The sequence below is a fragment of the Apium graveolens genome, chromosome 8 (assembly GCF_009905375.1).
Source record: "Apium graveolens cultivar Ventura chromosome 8, ASM990537v1, whole genome shotgun sequence".
NCBI lineage: Eukaryota > Viridiplantae > Streptophyta > Magnoliopsida > Apiales > Apiaceae > Apium > Apium graveolens.
Window position 1 is genome coordinate 110,833,644 of NC_133654.1, and position 25,999 is coordinate 110,859,642.

At 37.0% G+C, this 25,999-nt stretch overlaps 2 non-coding genes across 2 annotated transcripts; one reads left to right on the top strand and one right to left on the bottom strand.

Moving 5' to 3' along the window:
- Positions 1-3,400: 3,400 nt before the first annotated feature.
- Positions 3,401-3,507, bottom strand: LOC141681824 (small nucleolar RNA R71). Its single transcript, XR_012559248.1, has one exon. It is a non-coding gene; the product is annotated as a small nucleolar RNA R71 (small nucleolar RNA).
- A 9,160-nt stretch (positions 3,508-12,667) lies between these two features.
- Positions 12,668-12,774, top strand: LOC141681977 (small nucleolar RNA R71). The gene has a single exon (XR_012559382.1). It is a non-coding gene; the product is annotated as a small nucleolar RNA R71 (small nucleolar RNA).
- The last annotated feature ends 13,225 nt before the right edge of the window (positions 12,775-25,999 follow it).

Consider the following 25,999-nt stretch of genomic DNA (forward strand, 5'->3'; position numbering starts at 1 on the left):
CCAAGATAATAGGAATCTTCTTATCCTCCTCAAAGTCAAGAATTACAAAGTCATCAGGAAAGATAAGTTTTTCCACCTTGACCAACACATCATCCACAATGCCTCGTGGATATGTAATAGAACGATCGGGCAACTGCAAGGACATATATGTCGGCTTTGGATCCGGTAGACCAAGCTTCTTCAAGATAGACAAGGGCATCAGATTGATGCTAACTTCCAAATCACATGAACAGTTGTCGAACTACAAGTTTCGGATGGTGCAAGGAATAGTGAAGCTTCCAGGATCTTTAAGCTTTGGAGGCAACTTCTGTTGAAGCACAACACTACATTCCTCCGTTAGGGCAACGGTCTCTAAGTCATCGAGCTTCAATTTCTGAGTGAGAATACCTTTCATAAACTTTGCATAGCTAGGCATCTGTTCAAGAGCTTCAACGAAAGGTATGTTGATGTGAAGTTTCTTGAAAACTTCCAAAAACTTGGCAAATTGCTTATCCAACTTCTGCTTTTGCAACCTTTTAGGAAAAGAAGGTGGAGGATAGAACTGTTTTTCCCCTATATTACCCTCAAGAGGAATGTTGACAACAACTTTCTTCCTAGTTTTCACCTCAGCATCCTTCAGCACCACTGTTTCAGCTACAATCTCATTTTCTGGAATTGATAAGGATGCATACGCACCTGCATTCTAGATAGAATTTTCAGAATCTTCATCTTGCTGAATTTGGGGGTTCGAGACCTTTCTAGACCTCAATATGATTGCATTCACCTATTTTTCGACTTCCCTTTTTCCTGGATTGGCTTTTGTATCACTAGGGAGTGTACTATGTTGTAGATTCAACACAGCATTGGCAATCTGCCCAATTTGATTCTCTAGAGTCTTGATAGACTCAGCCTGGCTTTTGTATATAAGAACCTGGTTTTTGCGAATAAGCCTCAACTCCTCCAATTCATATTTTTCATTAGCAAATTGACCGACACTTCCATGCGGGTAGTGTTGAAGTTGGAGTTGTTATATTGGTGCAAACTGTTGCTGAAAACCAGGAGGATTGAATTGATTGGATCCAAACTGCTGATAAGGCTGTTATAACACATTCTGATTGTTGCTCCAACTGAAGTTAGGATGATTCCTGTTATCAAGATAATAAGTGTTTGGAACTGGTTACTTTGATCTCTGAAAGTTGCTCATAATCTGAGTTGATTCACTAGATATAGCATATTGCTCCGTCGCATACGAACCTGCACACAGCTCACAAAACACTAGTTATCTGTTTAACACCATAGTTAGCCAGAGAATCGATCTTCATAGACAACACTTTTAGTTGAGCAGTGATAGCTGATAAGTGGCATTTTATACCACTTAGAACATCTTAAAATGGCTTAAATTGGTGCCTTGAAATCAAGTATTTTATGTATTTGATGCTTTTTTCTAGTGTTTATGCATTTCAGGGTATTAGTTGCATTTCGGAGGAGTAATCATCAAGAATAAGCCTTGGCATGGGTTCACCATTACGAGAGGAAAGAAAGGGGCAGATTACGGCGAAGAAACGGAGCAAACTCAGGAAAAATCCAGTAGGGTCCTGAGCGCCCGCTCAGCTATGCTGAGCGGCCGCGCAGGGTCGGGAAATTAAATAATTATTTTTAGACTTCTACTTCTGTTTGGCTTCCAACTTCTATGTAATTTGAGTTTTATGGGACTATTATATAAGTAGATTTGGAGACGTTTTCACGAGGTTGGATCGTGGTATTAAGCAAGGAGCAAAGGAGATAAGGAAGAAGACCGTTTTAGCACACAACAACGAAGAGGAAGCATACTTTCTTGTGATTCTTATTTCGTTGTAACGTTGGATGCTAGTTTTCTTACTTTGAACTTAATTACTCTTGTGACGTACTCTGATTTAATATAATTAGTTTAGTTATTATTTTCTTGTGTTTGTTTATCATGATTTTATATGAACCCATGATGACGATAAGTGCTATTATGGGCTAATCGTGATCATGGGGTCGCAATGGATTTACTATGGAATTCTTTAGTTAATTGTTTAATACTTTAGTGTGTGATGATTGTATGATATCTAGTATTGGTTGTGCATATTCGTCTTATGAGTGTCACGAACATATAAGATAGGGTGTTAATCTCTTGTGAAGCGACGGTGGATCTTGAGATTTAGAACTTGCCATGCTAGCATAGGTTCATGTATGATGTGCATGATTAGTGGGTAACTATAACAGTTTTATTTGCCCTGTGTAATCAAAAGGAATAACTTGTGCTTAAATCGTTGTGTTATCAATTTCTGTAGACATATAGGAACTCAACATAATTGATGCCTATTCAACTTCTATCTTAATTGTGGATGCTTGGTAGAATGGTATGAGTATAATGAAAGTTGGCTTTTATCAGTTTCGTATTATTCGATTAATATCATCACTGTCACATGCTAAAGGTAATAACAATAACTATTGAAGGAAGTAGTAATGAAGTTGTGATCTCATGAGTGTTTTAATATTGTTAATTGAAGTGTTATTTAAGTGATAAACTAAGTAAATTAATTATAGTTAATATTTAGTCAACCATTCTAAGTGTTAGTGTCTTAACATTGAGAAGTAATCATACGTTGGTGCGTGAGTTTAATTAAACAATAATTAGTCTGAGTCTCTGTGGGAACGAACTAGAAAATATTCTATATTACTTGCGAACGCGTATACTTGCGTGAATATTAGCGCGTGTTTTCGCCCTAACAAGTTTTTGGCGCCGCTGTCGGGGACTCGGCATATTTGTTTAGTTTATGTACTTACCATCATTGGTCATTAGGACTCAGTGATTAGGATGTAGTTGGTACTTATTATTTCTGGTTGTGTTTCAGGTCCTTAAGCGAGCGTTTATGCAAACTCGTTCTCGTACTCGCAAAAGGACTTTAGATACAGCCGAGGAGACAGACGAAGTTCTTGATATTATGGAGAAGATAGATTTTGAAGATTCGGATTCAGGAACGGAGCAGAAAGAACCAGTAATCATGGGTGATCGTATTGTTCAGGTTGATCCAGCTCTTATGGACTTTTCTCGGCCTAAAATTGATGACATTCAGTCAAGCATTCTTCATCCGGCTATTCAAGCTAACACCTTTGAAATCAAGCCAGGCACTATTCAGATGGTGCAGAATTCTGTTTCTTTTGGAGGAGCTGCAACTGAAGACCCCAACATGCACATAAGTAATTTTGTCGAGATCTGCAACACTTTTAAGTATAATGGCGTGACTGATGAGGCTATCAAGCTGAGGCTTTTCCCATTCTCACTGAGGGACAAGCTAAGGACTGGTTACATTCTGAACCAGCTGGGTCCATCACTACTTGGCAAGATCTTGAGCAAAAGTTTCTGGTGAAGTTTTATCCGATGGCAAAGACTGCTGCTATGAGGAGTGCTCTTACTCAGTTTGCGCAGCAACCTACAGAATCTATGTGCGAAGTTTGGGAACGCTACAAGGAAATGTTGAGGAAGTGTCCACATCATGGAATGCACGATTGGATGGTGATCACTGGTTTCTATAATGGTTTGGGGGCCCAATCTCGGCCCATGCTTGATACAGCAGCTGGAGGCGCCTTATGGGCTAAAAGCTATACTGAGGCTTATAATCTTATCGAGACTATGGCTGCAAATGAGCATCAAAACCCAACTCAGAGGATGATGCCTGGGAAGGTAGCAGGTATTCTGGAAGTCGATGCAGCCACCGCTATTGCAGCGCAGCTCCAGGCGCCGGCGATGAAGGTTGATTCTCTAGCTACATATGGAGTTAATCAAATAGCTATGGTTTGTGAGCTTTGTGCAGGTTCTCATGCTACGGATCCGTGTTCTCTTGTCAACGAATCTGTTCAGTATGTGAATAATTATCAGCGACAACAGCAGCCTGTGCCAGCTACTTATCATCCTAACAACAGAAATCATCCAAATTTCAGCTAGGGTAATAATCAGAATGCTATTCAGCCACCATATCAGCAAGGTGTGAGTAAACAGTTTAATCCACCTGGATTCCATCAACCACAACAGTATGCTCAAAGGCAATCATACCCTCAACAGGGAAGTGTAGCTGCACCTACTAGTGCTGATTTTGAGGAACTTAAGCTGTTATGCAAGAGTCAGGCGGTTTCCATCAAGACCTTGGAAAATCAAATCGGTCAAATAGCCAATATAGTGCTCAATCATCAACCTGGAACACTCCCTAGTGACACGGAAGTACCAGGCAGGAAGGAAGCTAAAGAGCAAGTCAAGGCTATTACCTTAAGGTCTGGGAAAGTTGCTGATGCTGAAAAGCCAAAAGAAGGAGAAGCTGAAATTATAGATGAAGAAGCTAAACAAAAGGAGAAAGCGGCGGAACCAAGGAAGACTACTATTGAACACACTCTGCCTGAGGGCAATACAGGGGAGAAACAGCTCTATTCTCCACCACCTTTTCCTAAGAGATTGCAGCAACAAAAGCTGGATAGACAGTTCGGTGAGTTTCTGGAGGTGTTCAAGAAACTTCACATCAATATATCTTTCGCTGAGGCTCTGGAGCAAATGCCTAGTTATGCGAAGTTTATGAAGAGTATTCTTTTAAGGAAGGTGAAACTGGATGACCTTGAGACCGTTGCTCTCACGGAAGAATGCAGCGCTGTCCTGCAGCAAAAGTTACCTCCAAAGCTTAAAGATCCAGGTAGTTTCACCATTCCTTGCACCATTGGCAAGTTGACTTTTGACAAGTGCCTTTGTGATTTGGGAGCAAGCATCAATCTGATGCCGTTGTCGATCTTTAAAAAGTTGGATTTGCCTGATCCAAAACCCACATACATGTCTCTACAATTGGCTGATCGTTCTATTACTTACCCAAGGGGCATAGTGGAGGGTGTGATAGTCAAGGTGGATAAGCTCTTCTTTCCTGCAGATTTTGTTATTCTGGATTTTGAGGAAGATAAGAAGATTCCCATAATCTTGGGAAGACCTTTCTTGGCTACTGGCCGTACCTTGATAGATGTGCAGAAAGGTGAACTTACTATGCGGGTACAAGATCAGGATGTGACCTTCAACGTGTTCAAGGCAATGAAATTCCCTACAGAAGATGAGGAATGCTTAAAAGTGGATGTGATTGATTATGCGGTTACTTCAGAACTCGATCGCATGCTTATGTTTGATGCTTTGGAAAAGACCTTAGTGGGGGATTTTGACAGTGATGATGAAGATGGTAATGAGCAATTACAATATCTGAATGCTTCTCCCTGGAAGTAAAAGCTGGATATGCCGTTTGAATCTCTTGGTACTTCTGACCTCAAAAATGCTGAAGGAACGCTCAAACCATCAATAGAGGAAGCACCTACCTTGGAGCTCAAGCCACTACCTGAACACTTGAGGTATGCTTTTTTAGGTGATGCATCTACTTTACCTGTTATTATTGCATCTGACCTTTCAGGTAGTGAGGAAGACAAGCTCTTAAGGATTTTGAGAGAATTCAAATCAGCTATTGGATAGACCATAGCAGACATCAAGGGGATCAGCCCTTCATATTGTATGCATAAAATTCTGCTAGAGGAAGGTAGTATGCCGACTGTTGAACATCAGCGCAGACTTAATCCTATCATGAAGGAGGTAGTGAAGAAAGAAATTCTGAAATGGCTCAATGCAGGCATCATTTATCCTATTTCTGACAGTTCTTGGGTGAGCCCCGTACAATGTGTGCCTAAGGAAGGAGGTATCACTGTGGTAGCAAATGAGAAGAATGAGCTCATCCCCACTCGAACAGTTACAGGATGGAGAGTATGCATGGATTATCGAAAGTTGAACAAAGCCACGAGGAAGGATCATTTCCCTCTTCCGTTCATTGATCAGATACTTGACAGGTTGGCTGGTCATGAGTATTATTGTCTTCTGGATGGCTATTCAGGGTATAATCAGATTTGTATTGCACCAGAGGATCAGGAAAAGACTACCTTCACTTGTCCATTGGGCACGTTTGCTTTTTGCAGAGTTTCGTTTGGGTTATGTGGCGCCCCGGCCACTTTTCAGAGATGTATGATGGCTATATTCTCTGACATGATTGGAAATAATGTCGAGGTGTTCATGGACGACTTCTCCGTCTTTGGACATTCGTATGATGAATGTTTGAATAATCTTCGTTCCGTACTCGAAAGGTACGTGGAAACTAATTTGGTGCTCAATTGGGAGAAATGTCATTTTATGGTGCGTGAAGGCATTATTCTTGGGCATAAGGTCTCTAGCAAGGGTCTGGAGGTGGACAAGGCCAATGTGGGAGTCATTGAAAATCTTCCACCACCTATTTCTGTGAAGGGAATCCGCAGTTTTCTTGGTCATGCGGGTTTTTATCGGCGATTCATCAAGGACTTTTTGAAGATATCTAAGCTGTTGTGCAATTTGCTTGAGAAAGATGTGCCTTTCAAATTTGAGGATGAATGTTTGGCGGCATTCGAGACTCTCAAGAAGAGTTTGATCACTGCACCAGTTATTATAGCACCAGATTGGACAGAGCCTTTTGAGATGATGTGTGATACGAGTGATTATGCGGTAGGTGTAGTTCTGGGGCAACGCAAGAATAGTCTCTTTCATGTGGTCTACTATGCGAGTAAGACCTTAAATGGGGCCCAAATAAACTAAACCACTACGGAGAAGGAGCTCTTGGCTATAGTCTTTGGTTTCGAGAAATTTCAATCTTATCTGCTTGGGACTAAAGTGACAGTATTCACTGATCATGCGGCCATTCGCTATTTGGTTTCCAAGAAGGATTCGAAGCCGAGACTCATTCGTTGGGTGCTCTTACTTCAGGAATTTGAGTTAGAGATCAAGGATCGAAAAGGTACTGAGAATTAAGTAGATGACCATCTCTCTAGGTTGGAGAATCCCGAGTCTACTTCACAAGATATGACATTAATCAATGAATCTTTTCCGGATGAGAAGTTGTTCGCAGTTCAGGAGGAAGAGCCATGGTTTGCAGATATTGTAAACTATCTTGTCAGCAATATAATGCCTCCTAATTTGACCTCAGCTCAAAAGAAGTTTCTGTATGAGGTGAAGTGGTATATGTGGGATGAACCATATTTTTTTAGACAGGGAGCTGACCAGATCATCAGGAGATGTATCCCGTTCTGTGAGACGGAGGGGATATTACGAGACTGCCACTCCACAGTTTATGGTGGAGACTATAGTGGTGAGAAGACGGCAGCTCGTATTCTGCAAGCAGGTTTTTTCTGGCCTACTTTGTTTAAGGATGCTCATCAGTTTGTTTTAAGGTGTGATCGTTGCCAATGAGTGGGAAATTTGACGAGAAAGGATGAGATGCCGTTAAATGTGATGCTTGAAGTCGAGGTCTTTGATGTTTGGGGAATCGATTTCATGGGGCCTTTTGTCTCATCCTGCAATAATCAGTACATCTTGCTGGCAGTCGATTATGTCTCAAAATGGGTAGAAGTCAAAGCTCTACCGACAAATGATGCAAAGCCAGTGCTGAATTTTCTTCATAAGCAGATTTTCACAAGGTTTGGAACACCTCGGGTAATCATAAGTGATGAAGGGTCGCATTTCTGCAACCGTAAGTTCACTTCTATGATGCAGCGTTATAATGTGAATCATCGAGTTGCTACTGCTTATCATCCTCAAACAAATGGTCAAGCGGAAGTGTCTAACAGAGAGATCAAGCGCATTCTAGAGAAGGTTGTTTGTCCGTCAAGGAAGGATTGGTCTTTAAAGCTCGATGAAGTTGTTTGGGCTTACAGAACAACATACAAAACTCCACTTGGTATGTCACCATTTCAGTTGGTGTACGGTAAGGGATGTCATTTACCTGCGGAGCTTGAGCATAAGGCCTACTGGGCGTTGAAAAAGTTGAACCTGGATTTAGATGCAGCTGGTAAGAAAAGAATGCTTCAGCTTAATGAACTTGATGAATTCCGACTTCAAGCGTACGAGAATAACAAAATGTACAAGGAAAAGGTGAAGAGGTGGCACGATAGGAAGTTACATCCTAAGTTATTCGTGCCGGGGCAACAAGTTCTCTTATTCAACTCTCGTCTCCGACTTTTTCCTGGGAAGTTGAAATCAAGGTGGTCTGGACCTTTTATTGTCAAAACTGTGTCTCCACATGGAGCGGTGGAAATTTTTGAGAATGATCCGGACCAAACATTCAAGGTTAATGGTCAGCGGTTGAAGCACTACTATGGGGACATGGCAAACCGAGAAGTGGTTAGTGCCATTTTATTGACTACTTGAGAAAGGTACGCAACGTCAAGCTAATGACGAAAAAGAAGCGCTACGTGGGAGGTAACCCATGATTTGTTGTTACAGGAACCCTTAGAAGTTAATAACCTATCCAAAAACACAAAAAAGTTAGAAAAACGGGACTGAATTTTTTTTTTCCAGTGACCCCCTGAGCGCCCGCTCAGCTCTGCTGAGCGACCGCTCAGGGGTCAACTGCCAGAATTTTTTTTAAGTTCAGAAAAAAACAAAAAAAAAAATCAGAAAATTAAAAAAACCCAAACACAGCCCATAAACCCACGACTTCTTTTCCTAATACCCCATGATTTCATCCCTCAACCCCACTCATAATCTAATTTTAACCTAATCCACACCCTATATATACATACACCTATCCTACATATCTCCCACAAACTTTCTATACTCAAACTCTCTCCCAAACACAAAAACTCATTTCTTAACACTTTTATTCAAGATTCAATGGCACCCAAGAGAGCACGAACTATTGATAGTAGCAGCACAGTCCCTACTGCTGATTCATCGAGGGGTACTGCTGCAAGGCCTCGGTTGAATGACAGAGCTGTGGAGGAGGAGTACACTAGGCTTTTGGGGAAGCCGATTCTGAAGGAGAGAGGGTTTTTACCATCGGGGAGGGATGGTGAGTTGTTACCTATGATTGCAGAGAAGGGGTGGATAGCTTTTTGTGAGTCGCCCGAAGTAGTGCCGATGAGCGTGGTTCGCGAGTTCTATACGAACGCAAAGGCCGAGAAGAATGGGTTTTCTGTGGTCTGAGGGCTGATGGTTGATTATCACCCAGTGGCGATTCGCCGTGTGATTGGGCAGCGAGAGAGGAAACCCGAGGAGGAGAACTGGAATGAGAAGACTGCTGAGGATTTCGACTTGGATTTGATTTGTGCTACTCTCTGTAGGACGGGCACAGTTTGGACCTTCAAGACCGACACTAATGAGTATCGTCACTTCCCGGTGATCGCTATGAACAGGTATGCCCGTGCATGGAATGCATTTATTTGTGCTAATATTTTGCCTTCTTCGCATGCACACGAGGTCACAGTTGAGAGAGCACAGTTGTTGTGGGGAATTCTTAATGAGGAGTACTATATGGACCTTGGTGAGTTTATCTACCAAGGAATTCTGAAGTTTTTGAGGGGAGCTAAGCATATGAACATCCCTTATGCATCCACGGTCACGAAGCTTTGCCGAGTAGTGGGAGTGAACTGGCCGGCTCATGAGCAGCTGCAGTTGTCGGCCGCTTTAATTGATTTTGGGACTCTGAATGGGATGCAGGAGTTGACCGGTGGTGAGCCCGAGGAGCATGGGCTGGGTTATCATCTTCCAGGAGGGCGTCCAGCACGAGGTGCTACTATGGCTAGGCCTAGGCGTGATGAGGCTGGTTCTTCGAGAGCTCAGGAGGGTGCTAGGATGGCTGATACCCAGTATAGGAGGCTTTCATGGTGGATGGATGCCATGTACGAGACACAGAGCAGGTTTGCTCATGAGCTCACCCTTGCGTTAGGGACTGCTTTTCGGGGCCTTGGAGCCGATATCCAGTGGCCAGTTTTTGGTGAGGACTCTGCATACCCCCCGTCTGATACTCCACCCACTGAGGGTGATGATGATGATGACTCCGAGTAGGTATACCCTGTGTTCCTTTCTACTACCTTCACTGGGGACAGTGAAGATTTTAAGTTTGGGGGTGGTAGTTGAGGAATATTTTTTGTGTGTCATATAGTTGCATATTCATGATAGTTTTGTTCATATAGTTACATATTCATGCCATATAGTTTTTTTTATATAGCTTTATTTGTTTATCATGTCATATAGCTCATGCATATACCATGATCCCTTTTGCGATGATTTATCGACTGAATTGTGATATTGATGCGCGTGTAGTGATAGCATTAAAGTGATATTGAGTCGTGTAGGTTGATATGCATGCTAGAAGCACTTGTATTTTCACTAAGTCTTAGAGAATGCTTAAGGGCTAGATTGTTGTTATGATCTGATTGTTTTCGAGGTTAATCTATTTATTATGCTTAGAATTCGATAATAGGTTCTTAGTGAAAAAGGCATGAAAAAGAAAAAAAATGGAGTAAAAATGGAATTTGTTGCTAGTTGTGGCTAGGCGTCAAATGGCTAGTAGTCGGCTCGCATGTTATGCGAGTAGTCTAGGGTTGAGCGAGATGGAGCGAAACGCACTTGCTCAGAAATTTTGAAAAAAAAAGAAAAAAAATTGTGGTGTTTATGCATAATTGATCACGAGTGGGCTCTTTGGTATTCGAGTTATTAAGTTCGTAGGGGACTTTGTGCCTAGTGACCTAAGGCTTTTAGAGTCTGGGATCCGCTAACCTAACGCTCGCTACATGGATACCATTGTATAAGTCTTTTGTGGACCTCACTCATTGCACGGTCAAATAAGCATTGTTGTCGTGAATAAAAAGCATGATTCCGTAATAAGCTCCAGAATTCTTGTAGTGTTATATGTCACTTTGTGCTTAGAATTTTTATTCTTTATATAATCATGTGATTGCCTTGATGATAGTTGAGTCATAATAACTGGTCTAGTTCCGAAGCATATCTGTTAAGCATCTGCACACACCACATTTCTGGCTGTATGTTCGTTTGCATGAGTTTATTGATCTTTAGTCTCCTAACTGCATTTGTTGAGATGTTGCAATTTGGTTGGTTTGTTCGTAGTAAGGGGGATCGCTGCATTTTCATATAGATTGCATTCATGCATGTTTTTTATTTGTTTTTGAGTCTGTGACGCTTGAGGACAAGCATCGATTTAAGTTTGGGGGTGTGATAAGTGGCATTTTATACCACTTAGAACATCTTAAAATGGCTTAAATTGGTGCCTTGAAATCAAGTATTTTGTGTATTTGATGAGTTTTTCTAGTGTTTATGCATTTCAGGGTATTAGTTGCATTTCGGAGGAGTAATCATCAAGAATAAGCCTTGGCATGTGTTCACCATTACGAGAGGAAAGAAAGGGGCAGATTACGGCGAAGAAACGGAGCAAACTCAGGAAAATTCCAGTAGGGTCCTGAGCGCCCGCTCAGCTATGCTGAGCGGCCGCGCAGGGTAGGGAAAGTAAATAATTATTTTTAGACTTCTACTTCTGTTTGGCTTCCAACTTCTATGTAATCTGAGTTTTATGGGACTATTATATAAGTATATTTGGAGACGTTTCACGAGGTTGGATCGTGGTATTAAGCAAGGAGCAAAGGAGATAAGGAAGAAGACCGTTTTAGCACACAACAATGAAGAGGAAGCATACTTTCTTGTGATTCTTATTTCGTTGTAACGTTGGATACTAGTTTTCTTACTTTGAACTTAATTACTCTTGTGACGTACTCTGATTTAATATAATTAGTTTAGTTATTATTTTCTTGTGTTTGTTTATCATGATTTCATATGAACCCATGATGACGATAAGTGCTATTATGGGCTAATCGTGATCATGGGGTCGCAACGGATTTACTATGGAATTCTTTAGTTAATTGTTTAATACTTTAGTGTGTGATGATTGTATGATATCTAGTATTGGTTGTGCGTATTCGTCTTATGTGCGTCGCGAACATATAAGATAGGGTGTTAATCTCTTGTAAAGCGACAGTGGATCTTGAGATTTAGAACTTGCCATGCTACCATAGGTTCATGTATGATGTGCATGATTAGTGGTTAACTCTAACAGTTTTATTTTCCCAGTTGTAATCAAAAGGAATAACTTGTGCTTAAATCGTTGTGTTGTCAATTTCTGTAGACATATAGGAACTCAACATAATTGATGCCTATTCAACTTCTATCTTAATTGTGGATGCTTGGTAGAATGGTACGAGTACAATGAAAGTTGGCTTTTATCAGTTTCGTATTATTCGATTAATATCATCACTGTCACATGCTAAAGGTAATAACAATAACTATTGAAGGAAGTAGTAATGAAGTTGTGATCTCATGAGTGTTTTAATATTGTTAATTGAAGTGTTATTTAAGTGATAAACTAAGTAATTAATTGTAGTTAATATTTAGTCCACCATTCTATGTGTTAGTGTCTTAACATTGAGAAGTAATCATACGTTGGTGCGTGAGTTTAATTAAACAATAATTAGTCTGAGTCTCTGTGGGAACGAACTAGAAAGTATTCTATATTACTTGCGAACGCGTATACTTGCGTGAATATTAGCGCGTGTTTTCGCCCTAACAATAGCCATAGCTGTATCCACTTCAAGAACTCCTATTACCTTGCCCTGTGGCAATCTCTAAGTTGGATACTGATATTCATTAGTAGCCATTAGTTCAATTAGATCATAAGCTTCCTCATACTTCTTTGCACATAATGCCCCACCTAATGCTGCGTCGAGCATGGGTCTTGACTGTGCTCCCAACACGTTATAGAAGTAATTGATGTTCATCCAATCAGGCGTTCCATGATGAGGACACTTCCTAAGCATCTCCTTGTAGCGCTCCCAAGCTTCATACAAAGATTCTCCCGTTTGCTGTGCAAATTGAGTAAGAGCGTTTCTGATTGCAGTTGTATTCGCCAAAGGGAAGAATTAAGTAAGAAACTTTTGAGCAAAATCCACCCAAGTGGTGATAGAACCTGTTGGTAGAGAATATAACTAGTACTTAGCTTTTTCCCTCAGAGAGAATGGGAAAAGCCTTAGCTTAAAGCATCTTCAGAAACACCATTAAACCTGAAGGTGTCACAGATCTCTATGAAATCCCTAATGTGTGTATTGGGATCTTCCATTGGAGCACCCCCAAACTAAACTGAATTCTATAACATCTGAATTATTCCTAGCTTGATCTCAAAGGTATTAGCTGCGATCGCTGGCCTGACAATGCTAGATTGAAAGTCATTGATCTTGGGTTGAGAAAAATCCATCAATGCTTTCGTTAGTGTTGCTGGATCTCCCATGGTAATGAGTACCTGAAACACAAACAAATAAATCATGAAAGTAAAAGAATCCGAGTTAGTGAACAAATGACCACTGATGACAAGCACATAAACTAAAAATTAACACCGAGTCCCCGGCAGCGGCGACAAAAACTTGTTAGGGCTGAACACGCGCTAATATTCACGTAAGTATACGCATTCACAAGTAATGTAGAATTCTTTCTAGTTCGTTCCCACAGAGACTGGTTTAGGTTAACTTCAATCTATGCACTTATGCAACAATGATATGGCTATCATTCAATGCTAAGATAATTAACAATTTGGGTTTTGATTATAACTAAGAATTAACTAACTAATATTAACTAAGAGAATCGAGGTTTGAATTAACTATATGAGACAAATATGGGATTCCAACTTCATTACTACTTCATTCAAAGTCATTGTTCTTAACCTTGGAATGCAATGGTGATGACAACTAATCAGATAACACGAAACTAGTAATCGCCAACTTTCATCGTACGAATACCCTACTACCAGACATCCACAAAAGAGATAGAAGCTGAATATACACCAATTATGTTGAGACCCTATATGTCTATAGAATTTGACAACATAACGGTTTAATGCGCAGGTTATCTATCTTGATTACATAGGGCAAGTAAGATGGTTAAAATTACCTACTAATCATGTATAACCCATACATGAACCTATGCTAGCATGGCAAGTTCTAAATCTCTATATTCACTTTCGCTTCAATAGAGATTAACACGCTATCTTATATGTTAGCTACGCACATAAGACGAATAAGCACAACCAATACTAGGATATCAATCAATCACCACCGACCAAGATATTGAAACAAATTAACTATAGAAATCCATAAGTAAATCTATTAGAAGTTACAATAAAGATTAGTTTATAACCGAACTCATCGTCACCATGGGTTCCAATGAATGCATGATAATAAACAATATAAGAGTATTAGGGTTCAAAGAGAAATCGAAAACAAGTATCCAAGTATCAACTATATTAAGGAAAACAAAAGTATTCTTCTCCCTAGCCATCTCGTGCTCTCTAGGTCTTCTTATTTCTCTCATAGGCCTCCTTGTTAAAAAAATCTTTTTATTGGTATATATAGGCTCCAGGATGACCAGGACTCTTAAAATCATCAATTTCGACTAAAATCAAGATTCTGGGGTAGAAACTGGGCGCGAGCGCGCTATTTCCGGCCGCGGTCGCGCTGGCCTTTTGGAAAATTTATGACATTTCTTCTTTTGGCCGTATCTTGAGTTCTGCTCGTCAGAATTAGGCAATTTAACTGCCCACGCGAAGTTAACAAGATTTTCTACAACTTGAGAATGGCCTAGGCTTTCCATTCTAATATTGTTTCAGCATAATTCTTTGAAAAACTTCTTTCTTCCTTTAACTGATGCCTGAAATGCAATAACACAAAAACACATCAAAAATACCAATAACTTGAGTCCAAATCATCAACTTAAGCTTGGAATGAAGCGTTCCAAGTAGATATAAAATCCACTTATAAAAAATATGAGTAGATTTTTAGCAAGGATATGTCAAGCGTATTCGGTTGCCTAATTTAGGATATTTCAGTTCTGTAGGTCCCAATCGAAATCCCGAACATCCAAGTCGGTTCAAAGCCAGCCCGTAATAATTGTTAAAGCGTATTAAGTCAAGTACCCCTGAACAAATCTTTTATGATTCAGTATATATTAGTAATTGTTGATTTAAAAAGCGTAGTGGAACATAACATTTTAAGTTATGTATCCCCTGTATTTAAAAATGTTTGGTTGAATTATGTTTTGGGTAAAAGTAACTTTTAAAATTACCTATCTCTAAAATGTGATTAATACGGAATTTTTTTTGGAAAGTGTGATGTGATATAATTGTTTCAAAAAGAGATAGGTAAGAGTGGTTTTGAAAACTGGATAAAATGAATCAGATATTGGATAACAGTCGTAAGTGGTGAAGTCGGTTGTGCGCCCTATCTAAACCGCTTATTCCAGCGTAACTTATCAGAGACCTAGCTAGTCTCTGCGGATCCGATATGAATTGTGTGTAAGCCTGATCAGCTTTTCTAAATAAATTATGGGATATCCCCGCCAGTTATCCTAGATAAATTATGTGGAGGATTGATCAGTCGTCGCTAGATAACATCCAATATATATCTGATTGTGGTTTTGTGGTTCCCGTGACGGAACAAATGGTTTTGTGGTCCCCGTAACGGGACATATGATTTCTGGTTTCTGTAATGGAACGGATGATTTGAAAATGAAAATAGCATGCTAAAATTGAACTCTGGTATTTATACAGCACACGACTGATGTTATTCTTTTACAGAGCATGCTAGTGATTGATATCCAGTTTACACCAGTTTTGCTTGTTTTTGTAACAAGTCTTGATTTATGTTCCTATAACTGTTTATCATAAACTATTTTATTTATTATTCATATAGTGGTACTGCTGAGCGATTGATCTCTCACTCTTGCAAAATATTTTGTTATTCATATATTGCACATGCCTAGGAGACCCTTCTACCATAGGCAGGGCCAAATTCCAGTTCCTCGTGTACCAAGCTCCTCTGAGATAGTTGTATCAGACCAGGTGTGGTTTGTTAGCTGCTGTAAAAAGTTAGTTGTGTCAGGTTGTTTTAAATAATTTGGGTTATATTAATTCTGTAACCTAAATTATACTTGAACCTGGAGAAGATCTTGTTAAGGGGTTGTGTTATATTAAATAAGAATGAGTTAATTGTATTATATCTTTGATTTATTATTGTTCGTGACGTTAACTCGTGACACCGGGGTTGAGGCCGTCACATATGTGCTATCTGATTAATGTGATATATGCTTATGTGATCATTGTTTGATTTTTTGATTGTATCTTTCAATCCGTAAGTCGGATTTGGTTGAAACGAAGGATAGATAAAAGCTCATATCAATTGTGTGACGATTAGAATGTTATGGGATTAAGTATTGGTAGATTATTTTTATGTTTAGCAGAGGAAGCGAGGTGTAGGAAAGGAGGGAAAGTTGCCATTGAATAGTATTATTAGACGGGTGATTGTGAAGTTGAAATCTTTGAGATTAGGAAAGTATTCTCAAACCTTCCTGTGATATATTTCAAGTATCCTGAACTGTTCTCATGTTATATTGCAAGTACTTTGAATATTCTTTAGATATATCATATGATAGCTTGTATTAGTGAGATTGCTTAATATTAAACCCTGAGCCAGTTCTTGGGATAATTGAATTGTGAACCATATCTATCGAAAACCTCAACTCTTGAATTACCAGATACTATACCATGTGAATATAATATCACTCTATAATGACCTTTATACCATATACAAGACATTTAAACAAAACCACAATGTATGGTAACACCTATATCCTACAAATAATGTAACATCAAAGAACCAAACTTTGTATAACCTTTAAACCATTTTTTTCTATCTTGTATCTGGTTCTTTTACAGACTTGAAGCCATTATTCAAACACACTTTGATATACCCTTGTGATACTCATGATCTTCTTTATACTTCTAGACAAATGTTTTATAAATGTTAATTATGATCTTGTATTGTTGATTTATATTGTTTATTATATTGAATTGCTATAGAATTAGATAGTTTTCTGAATGTGGACCAGATTCATGGTCAGACTAGATTTGTGGTCATATTAGGCCAATGTGTGACTTGAATCCAGTATAGAGAGCAGGTTATGTGCCTTTTTCGGGGTTAGTGCGTGATTGATCAACAACCTAACCTTGGTTTTTAAAATAAAATCTGAAAATCAATTTATAATAATTGTTTAACAAAAAACTTGATTCTATGATTCTTTTTATTTGATCATTATTTAATCCCATTCTTTATTCAAATGACTTTCTGAGATAGTTAGCTCACCCTTGTGATCCTTTTTAAGTTGTTTTTCAGTTAAGAAGGAAACTGTCAGTAATGATGATTCACAGACTAGTACCCGAGCCAAGATTTCAGGTTAAGCATTGGAGAGTACTACTGGGAGGGTTATGTAATTGTTATAAGTTTTTTGCAAGTTTGTAAGAATATTTTGTTGTAAGTTTAAATAGTTTGCATTTGAAGCGTTTTAATATAAGTTAAGGTTGTGGCTTGTTTTATACTTTAACCTGTTGCGATCCGTGGATGTTTATATAGGGCCATTGCATATATTATCTATTATACAGGTTTATATTGTGTTGTGCCCCGAGTCTATGACCCGAATTTGGGGGGAGTTATATTTTAGCTGTCAATGGCTAATGTTATCCATTATTAATGTTAGATCAGACTAACTTAAACTCATAACTATCATATCTGGCATTGGACATTGGACAAGATTATTATTTGAACACTTGGCTACTAATCAACATGCAACACACCTTTATCCATTGATATAAATCATCAGAAACCATTAAATGTAAAATATTTTACAACAAACATCCAGACTATGTGTTATGATTATTAAACAGATAAATAGAAGCTGATTTTAAAAATCCCCAAGCATCAAACTGGTTGAAGAATGAGTTTTTATCAAAATTCTAGCATACATATCTAACAAAGATTAAAGAGAGTTTTGGCATACCTAGCTTGCTTACCAACTTTGTGAAAGTGGACTCTTCTAGGTAGAGATACCTGCTTGTGTTGATGTGTTCAATTCTTTACTCTTGAACTGAAAATCCAGTTATGCAAGAGCTCTGGTGTTGTCACAGTAGTATGGAGTTTATTGCACTTGCTATCCATAGTCAATAAATTGACTTTGTGTCTATGAATTCTGTGAACATCATCATCCAAATTTAGTGTCTATATTCTCATTAATAGAGACTGACACACATATTTCAGCTTAATTGCAAATTCAAAAGTTTAGTTTGACTTATAGATGATGACAGCTCCTTGTAGATTATTTCCTGCCTTTATTACAAACTGACCAGTCTGCATCTAGACAACTAGTTAGATCAAACTCAGAGTCTCTAGGTTATCAATTTCTGAGAATTAATGTTCCTTTGAGATATCTGAATAGTTACTTTAAAGTTTCTTAGTAAGAATATACTGGAGACCAACTAAGAAGTAAGCACAAAACTTGTTATAAACATAATCTTTGATCTACTCTGAGTTTAAATATAAAGAGAACCAACTTAGCTCTTGTATCTTGAAATTTTTGCACATGCATTTATTTCATAGAGATCAAGAATTGACATGAGTGATTTTATAGATATAATTAGTTTAGTAAAATATTTAAAGAAGATCATGCATAACCAGAGTTTGACTTATAAGGGTTTCATCACTCCCTTTATTTTTTATAGCATCAAGAAAATAAGTGAGTTCACTCATCAAGCTAATTTTATATTCAATTTTAACATTGATTGTGATACACCTTTTTCAAGATTTATTAAAAGTAGACGATGATAAAAATAATCATACCATGCTCTAGATAACTGCATTCGTTCACACATTGCTTTTAGAAGCTAGTTCTCATCCTCTTTATTTCTTGAATCATCTAGATCATGAAATTACGGTATAAAAGCTTATTTCTTAAGATCTTCAGTTAGGAAAGCACTCCATGTTTCAGTTTGATAGTTTTTGACATTGACATGAGCTGAGCAGACATGAAAGATCTTGATCGCCCTTTTCTTCATTATAATTGAAAATATAGCTATCAATCATTACTTTCTGCAGATAGTATTCAACTAGATTGGACTGACTCCATGATCATCCCCCTTGATTCTGAGGTCCCAATTATTTTCTTTTAATGCACTGTCTTTAGATCTAGACACCAGCTCCTTGACTTTGTTTATCTCGCATTGGTTTAATACTTATTAATTGCATTCAAACCAAGTTGATTCCAAAAGAACTTCTTTCACTCTCTTCTGTTCTTTCTGAATAAAAAGTTGTTGTACAAGCATTCCTCTAATGTGATTTTTCTGGTTCCTTCCTTCAAAATTTTAGTTGAGAACACTACGCCATAAATGGGCTATTGTAATGCCTAAATGCTGTTACATTAGGTCCAAAAAATGTTACATTAGGTCTATTGTAACACCAGGGGGAGTTACATATACGAGCATTACAATAGACACCCTAATGTAACACTTCGGTGACCTATTATAATAGAGAAGAAAACGTTACAATAGACAACTAATGTAACACTAAAATGCCCAAATGTAACACAAAATGGGTGATATATTAGGTTCAATCTAGATTGCAGAAGTGGCCCCACACGTGGGACCCATATAGCCTATTGTAACAGTCAATTTTATCTATTGTAGCACTATCTTTTTGTAATTAGATAACATTAGCATTTGTAATTCAACCCAATATATAAAAAAATCACTAGAAAATGAAGATGTAATAGTTAATTTTAAAAAAATTTAAATACATGTTTTTTGTAAAGAACTATCTCATTAGCAATAAAATATCAAAGTTGTCGTACATAACAGTCTTAATTGCCAAATCATACAAATACATAAGAGTCTCATCTTCAAACCATACTAATCAATAGTGTCTCTACACACACAGAGACACACAAATCTTGGTTCATGTTCAGAAGTCAGTACTTGGAATTTGATAAGTTTCATTCTTATACTCTGAATTCAATCGAAGTCAGCAACGTAGGTAACACATTTATGAGTTCTAAAACCAAATTAATCACATGTGAACCGTAAATAAATAGAGAGAGGGAGAGAGGGAGAGAGAGGTGGGAGAGAGAGAGGGAGGGAGAGAGAGACCTTGACCAGTAACAAAATCCGAGAAGACTAAATCAAAGTATCGACGACCGGTCTTCGATATCCACCGTATCGAAGTTCACCATGCCGAACAAGCTCACTTTTCGCATTTTCTATGTGCCCATTTCAAGATATGTTTAAAATATTCAATTGAATTTGTGAAAAAGAGGGGAAATTGGGGATCTAGGGTTCTGTGGATGAACCCTAAAATATGATTACGATAAAGAGGCTTTGAAATTGAAGCCATAAACACGTGTTTTCAATCCAGAAGTCTTCGATTTGTTCTTCATTTCAAATAACATGTGTTCTTGAGATAGTATGTGGGGAAATATAATTTTCCAGAAAGATAATGTTGAGAAAGAGACGAGAGAATTTACTAACGCGTGTTTTCGTTTACGAGGGTAATATACGGCCCAAAATTTCATCAGTACTAATATCTATTTTCTAGTCTTTTAATTTTTAATTTTTTCTTTTTTATTTAATTTATTAAAACTAATTATTTAATAAATGTAAAATTGAAAAAATATTTTTATATATTAATTTACATTAAGTTTTAAAATTTTTATTTTATTATAAGCTAAATTTTAGAGTCATGAATAATCTATAATATAATTTTAATTATAATTTTGATAAATATTCAGTTTAAGTTCTAAACTAATTTATATTAAGTTTTAAATTTTTAATACTAATTATTTTATAAATGTAAATTTGAAAAAATATCTTATGTATTAATTCACATCAAGTTCTAAATTTTTTATTTTATTACATGCTAAATTTTAGAGTCATGAATAATCTAGAATATAATATTAATTATAGTTTTTTGATAAAATATCCACTTTAGTACTTTTAAAAAATAAAAAGGTAACTAATGTAACATCACATGCTGGTGTTACATGTTGTGCAACACCGGCGTCTCTCTACAACACTAGTTTTATAGTTATTGTAACACTAAGTTAGATGTGTTACAATAGGAAAAAAAATTTAACTAATGTAACGCTCCTTGTAACACTTGCATTACAGTAGCCCACTTATGGCGTAGTGGAATATGACTACTTGTTAACTTTCATTGATGAGGCAAGTTTGATGTTATCAATGAAAATTTTCAAGCTGCAAAGAGTGATAATGGACATATCTTGAAACTCCCTTTGAGAGACTTCATCCTTATCAGTAGTTGATGTCACTCTAGTTCTTCTATCAACTAATAGCTCATCGATGGCTAGCTCTTTGGGTTGATCAATGGCTGTTCCATTTTGCTGCTCAATTGCTCTTTCCATATACTTTGGTTTAGCGTTTACATGGTGAGTTTTCTGAAAACGTTACAACCATCAATTTGCCATTCATTCCTTTCATCATTCAATTATGCACCATCTTCAATACTATGATCTTTAAATTGTTGAGTCTTCTTCTCATCAGGTTCACTATGGATTGATTCCATAACACCTTTTTGACTTCCTGATTGTAAACCATACAGTTCCTTGAGCATGTAACTAAAATTCTCCTTACTTCTTTAACTTAAATTGAGACAGTTATTTCTCCTTAAACTAGAATGAGACATCAGCAGCCAAAGTCATGAAATATCCAGTTTTTTTCTTGTCAGATGCTTGATTAATCAAAGAGGTATTCTGAGTAGAGCCTTTTTTATATATGGCTTCATCCTAGAGAAATGTAAATATCTTTGATTCTCGAAGTATTGCACTTTTTGCAACTTTGAGTATTCCCTGGTTCCTTTCAGCTCCTCCATTTTGCTGTGGAGCTCTTGAAGTTGAGAACTCAAGAGTTGTTCCTTCTTCTGCATGAGATTTCTTGTTATAAGTGATGAGGATTTCAATAGCTTTAAAAATTAAAAGCTAGAAGAATCTCCAAGAAGGTCTTAAGATATCATCAGTGATCATTGAATAGAATATCTTCAGATGCATAACATGAATTCATTGAAAGGGATCTTTATGCAGGAAAAGTGACTTCGTCTTTTTTTTTCTTGAATAAAACGGTCTTCATCTTATCAGATTGATAAGTATCATAAAGATCATTTTTGGACATCTTCAATTCTGATAATTCTTCTATGGAACTTCTCTTGATTGAAAAATTTAAGTGAGACATCTTCGTGCGTTCTAGCTATTTTTCATCCTTATTTGTCTTGCTAAGCAAATGAGGTGAAATCGGCGACATACACATTCCTTTTTATCTTTCCAAATATAAGGTTTTTGTTATCATCTTTTTTAATGACAAAACAGGCTTCTTTATCAAAAATGACTCTAGAGCCATTATCACATAGTTGGCTGACACTTAGAAAATTATGCTTGAGTTCCTCAATTAGTGCTACACTATCTATGATGATATTTCCAAGTGAAATCAACCTATATCTCACAGTGTGACATTTGCTATCATCTTCAAAGGTAATATTTTGGCCAGTTTCCCTTCAAACTTAGTGAGCAATAATAAGTTTCTGATCATGTGATATGAACACCCACTGTCTATATACCGGACATTTCTACTTTTTCTTTGCACATATCAGAACCAATTTACCCTGATTTAGGTAACCATATCATTTTCGTACCAATCATGTTGGTTGCCTTCTTTTCCTTGAAACCAACTGCTTTCTTAGGACTAGTACGGTTAAGGTCAACTCTTACTCTAGGTGTTGATTTTTGAGCAAAAGTGTAGGTGTTAAATTCAGATGAACAAGCTTGAGAGTACATCTTGTTGAATGAAGATGTACACATGCTATTCTTACCTTACATACCCTATGGCATATTAAGCAAAGTGTGACAAGGATAAGAATTGATTGGCATGTTACTATTGTTCAGACCAGATAGTTTAGGAAAGTTTGGCATGGCGTACATAGGCATAAAAGGAATAAGTTTGGAGAAATTTTTACATTTAGTAGACAGATGATTAATAGTTCCACACTTGACATAGATTTTTCTTGAAACAAGTCTCTCAGTGGTGTGGTTGCTGAGTTTGTTAATCTCCATTTCCCATTCCTGTTGTTGTTTCTCCTAAATCCCATTCTAGACTCAAGCTTATCCCTCAATTTCTTGTTGGATAAGTATCCTATGTTGTTATGCTCAACTCTTTTGGTTTTTCTACCTTCTGTCTCTAATGAGATCTTTCTTAATAGATCATCTTCTTCAATTATCAGGCCATCTTTGCAAGTATTGATATTCTCTTTCAACAAGTAATTTTTATCCCTTGATTTCTCTTCCTTCAATGGATAATTATCACTTGTTGATGAGCAGTTATCAGTGGAAACATCTTGTTTAAATTTCTTCTTCTCCCTTTTTAAGCATCTTCACAAAGAGACTCAACACTTTCAAGATCTATAAATTTGCTTACTACATATCTAGACTTTCTTCCATTTAGCAGTTACTTCTTTTCAAGTTTTAACTGCCTCTTTAGAATTTCTTCTCTCCTTAATATCCTCAGCAATTCTTCTTTAGCTGTTAGAAAATATTTCTTGGCATTTTCATATTCAAGCAACTGCATCTGTAATAAGTTGTTTCTCTCAAATAATAAGGAACTTGCATTTTTAATTCTAGTATTTTCCTTTTAAAGAGACTTCAGAGTGAAATGCAAGTTTTACAGTTTAGAAGATATATCATTGATAATTTCTTGACATTCACCCTAACTCAACCTAAAGAGATCAGTTGTAATTACATGACTGCTGCTTGAGGATACCTCTGAATCGCTATCTCTAGCCATGACAAATAGATCTAGAAATTCTGCATAGAAGTCTGGAATCTGGGCTTCTACCTCCTTATTTACCATAGTTGATTGAATAAGCTTCAAGATCTTTAAACCTTCTTGTATGTTAAAGGTTTGTTTTGATACCAATTGTTATTCACTAACAATCAACTTAGGTTAAGTTTTTGAAGGTGGGATTGAATACAGATTAAAATTTTCAAGATAATTCGTATTTGGGAGATGAAACATGAACATAAATGTTTATAATTTCAGGTAGTTTGTTTTTTAAGTTTCGACCTGAGATTTATTTTTGAAGAAATATTTTGTTACAATTACAAGTGTAATCTCATAGCTGCGGTTTACACTGTTTCACACAGAGAAAGATATATCTCTCTAAAGCTCTCTAAAAATGTAAAACTTATTTTTAAAGTAAAACATGTTAGGTCACAGACACTGTAGAAGGGGGTTGAATACAGTGTTTACTACAATCAAATCGAATATAAGAACTCAAGTAACAGAACACATATTATATTCAACATAATAAACTCTGTTATAAAGAACTGTCCTCTCTCAGTGATGAACAAATTATCACGAGAGCTGTTAGGGTTACAATGAATAATAATCTCGATTAAGATAACACATATAGTGTAAACCCTATGTCTGTGTTTATATACTACACAGTTACAAGATAATCTTCTAATTGATATCGAATATAATTATGCTTCCTAATATATATCAATCAGTTATCTTCTCTTCCAAGTATTCTATTCTTCATAGAATTCTTCTCCATGCATATATCTTCTTATGTTTGTCTCGATCTTCTTTCCTTCAATCAGCCGCCTTCTTTATCTGAAAGTCTCCTTAAGTCCTAATATTATCTCCTGGTAAATATCTCCTGATAACTTAAGTTTTGACAACTTAGGTTCTGATATCTTAACTCCTGACTTTAGTATAAGTACTGATTTCCAGTTAAGTATTGATTTGTCCTGTTAAGTAAGATCTGAAAACTAAACACAAATCATATTAGACATGACATCACAAATATATCTAACAATATCCCCCAACTTGTAAATTAGCATAATATACAAGTTTAACATATATTTGATGATGTCAAAAACATTAAGTACAAATGCATGAGAATTTGACTAGATAACTACAACTTACAGTCATTATAGCTTTACCATCCTTAAAGTCTGATATCAGCTTCAGTCTGTATATACTTTAGAATTTAAGCAGTTGTAGATCTTTGACTTGGCTTTAATTTTTGATCTCTTTAATGTCAGGAGTTGTTCTGAGATAGTTCTTTAAAAGACATCTCCTTTTAGCATTCTTCAGTTCAACTGTATCTTCACCAGTTTGAAAAATAGCAGCCCAGAGATCATTTATTTTAGCTTTCCTTATATCCTGATCTAGTCTGATGATATAGGCTTTATCAGAGTCTAGATTGAATTCAAGTCCCTTAATACCAGAAAATGTAGTGATGATTTTAGCAGTATTAGGCTTTATTTCGACAATTTCTCCACTGTGAGATTTGTACTTAGGACAGTATGGGCTGTCAGACTTTATAGAGTAAAGCTTCTTCTGTCTTTGAATATTTGATTTTAAATAACCCGCAGCACCATCTGTTGATCTATTTTTCACTTGAAGTAGAAATATAACATGTTCCAGTTCTTCAAAATACTTCAATGGAATAGCATTCTCTCCGAATAGGAATACCCTCCCATCTTTCATAAAGTATAACATGATGTCTTCTTTCAAAACAGAATGGTAAACCATTTGTACAGATTCAAGTTGATTCAATCTCTCAGGAGTTTCTCCTACACCTGGTTCACTCAAGAAAGTTGGATCATTGGTAGCATTGTTTACTCTCTTCTCTTTAGAGCTACCCAATCCTGATTTGTCTCTTGCTTCCTTTCCTGTAACAACTCTTGCTTCAAAACCACTTGATGTAGTCTTCAAAGGTTGAGTCTGTTGAGCTTTAGTGAATCCTGGTAGTAGTATCTTTGTAGGTTTAACATGAGCAATGTTAGAGGTTTCCTTTTCCTTATCTTCTGATATCAAGCCAACTTGAGCTATGTCAGAGGTTGCTTGCTTCACTGTCATATCAGAACTTACTACATCTTGACTCTGAACAACTTGAGCCATGTCAGAGGTTGATTCATAAATCTTCTTTTTCATCAGAGTAAGACTAGCATCTTCTTCATCAATTATTTCTTCATCCATGATTGGCACATATACCTTTACAGGTTCACCAATTTTTTCTTTGCCCTTGGATCTTGGATCAATCTCCACTTGTGATTTGGCCTTTGTTGCCTCAGAATTTGTCTTTTCTTTTATCACAATGCCCTTAGGCTTAGGAAGTTTCTTTTCAATAACAGAAGCTTTAGACTTCGAGTTGACATTTTCTACTTTAAGTCTAGCTTCTTCTT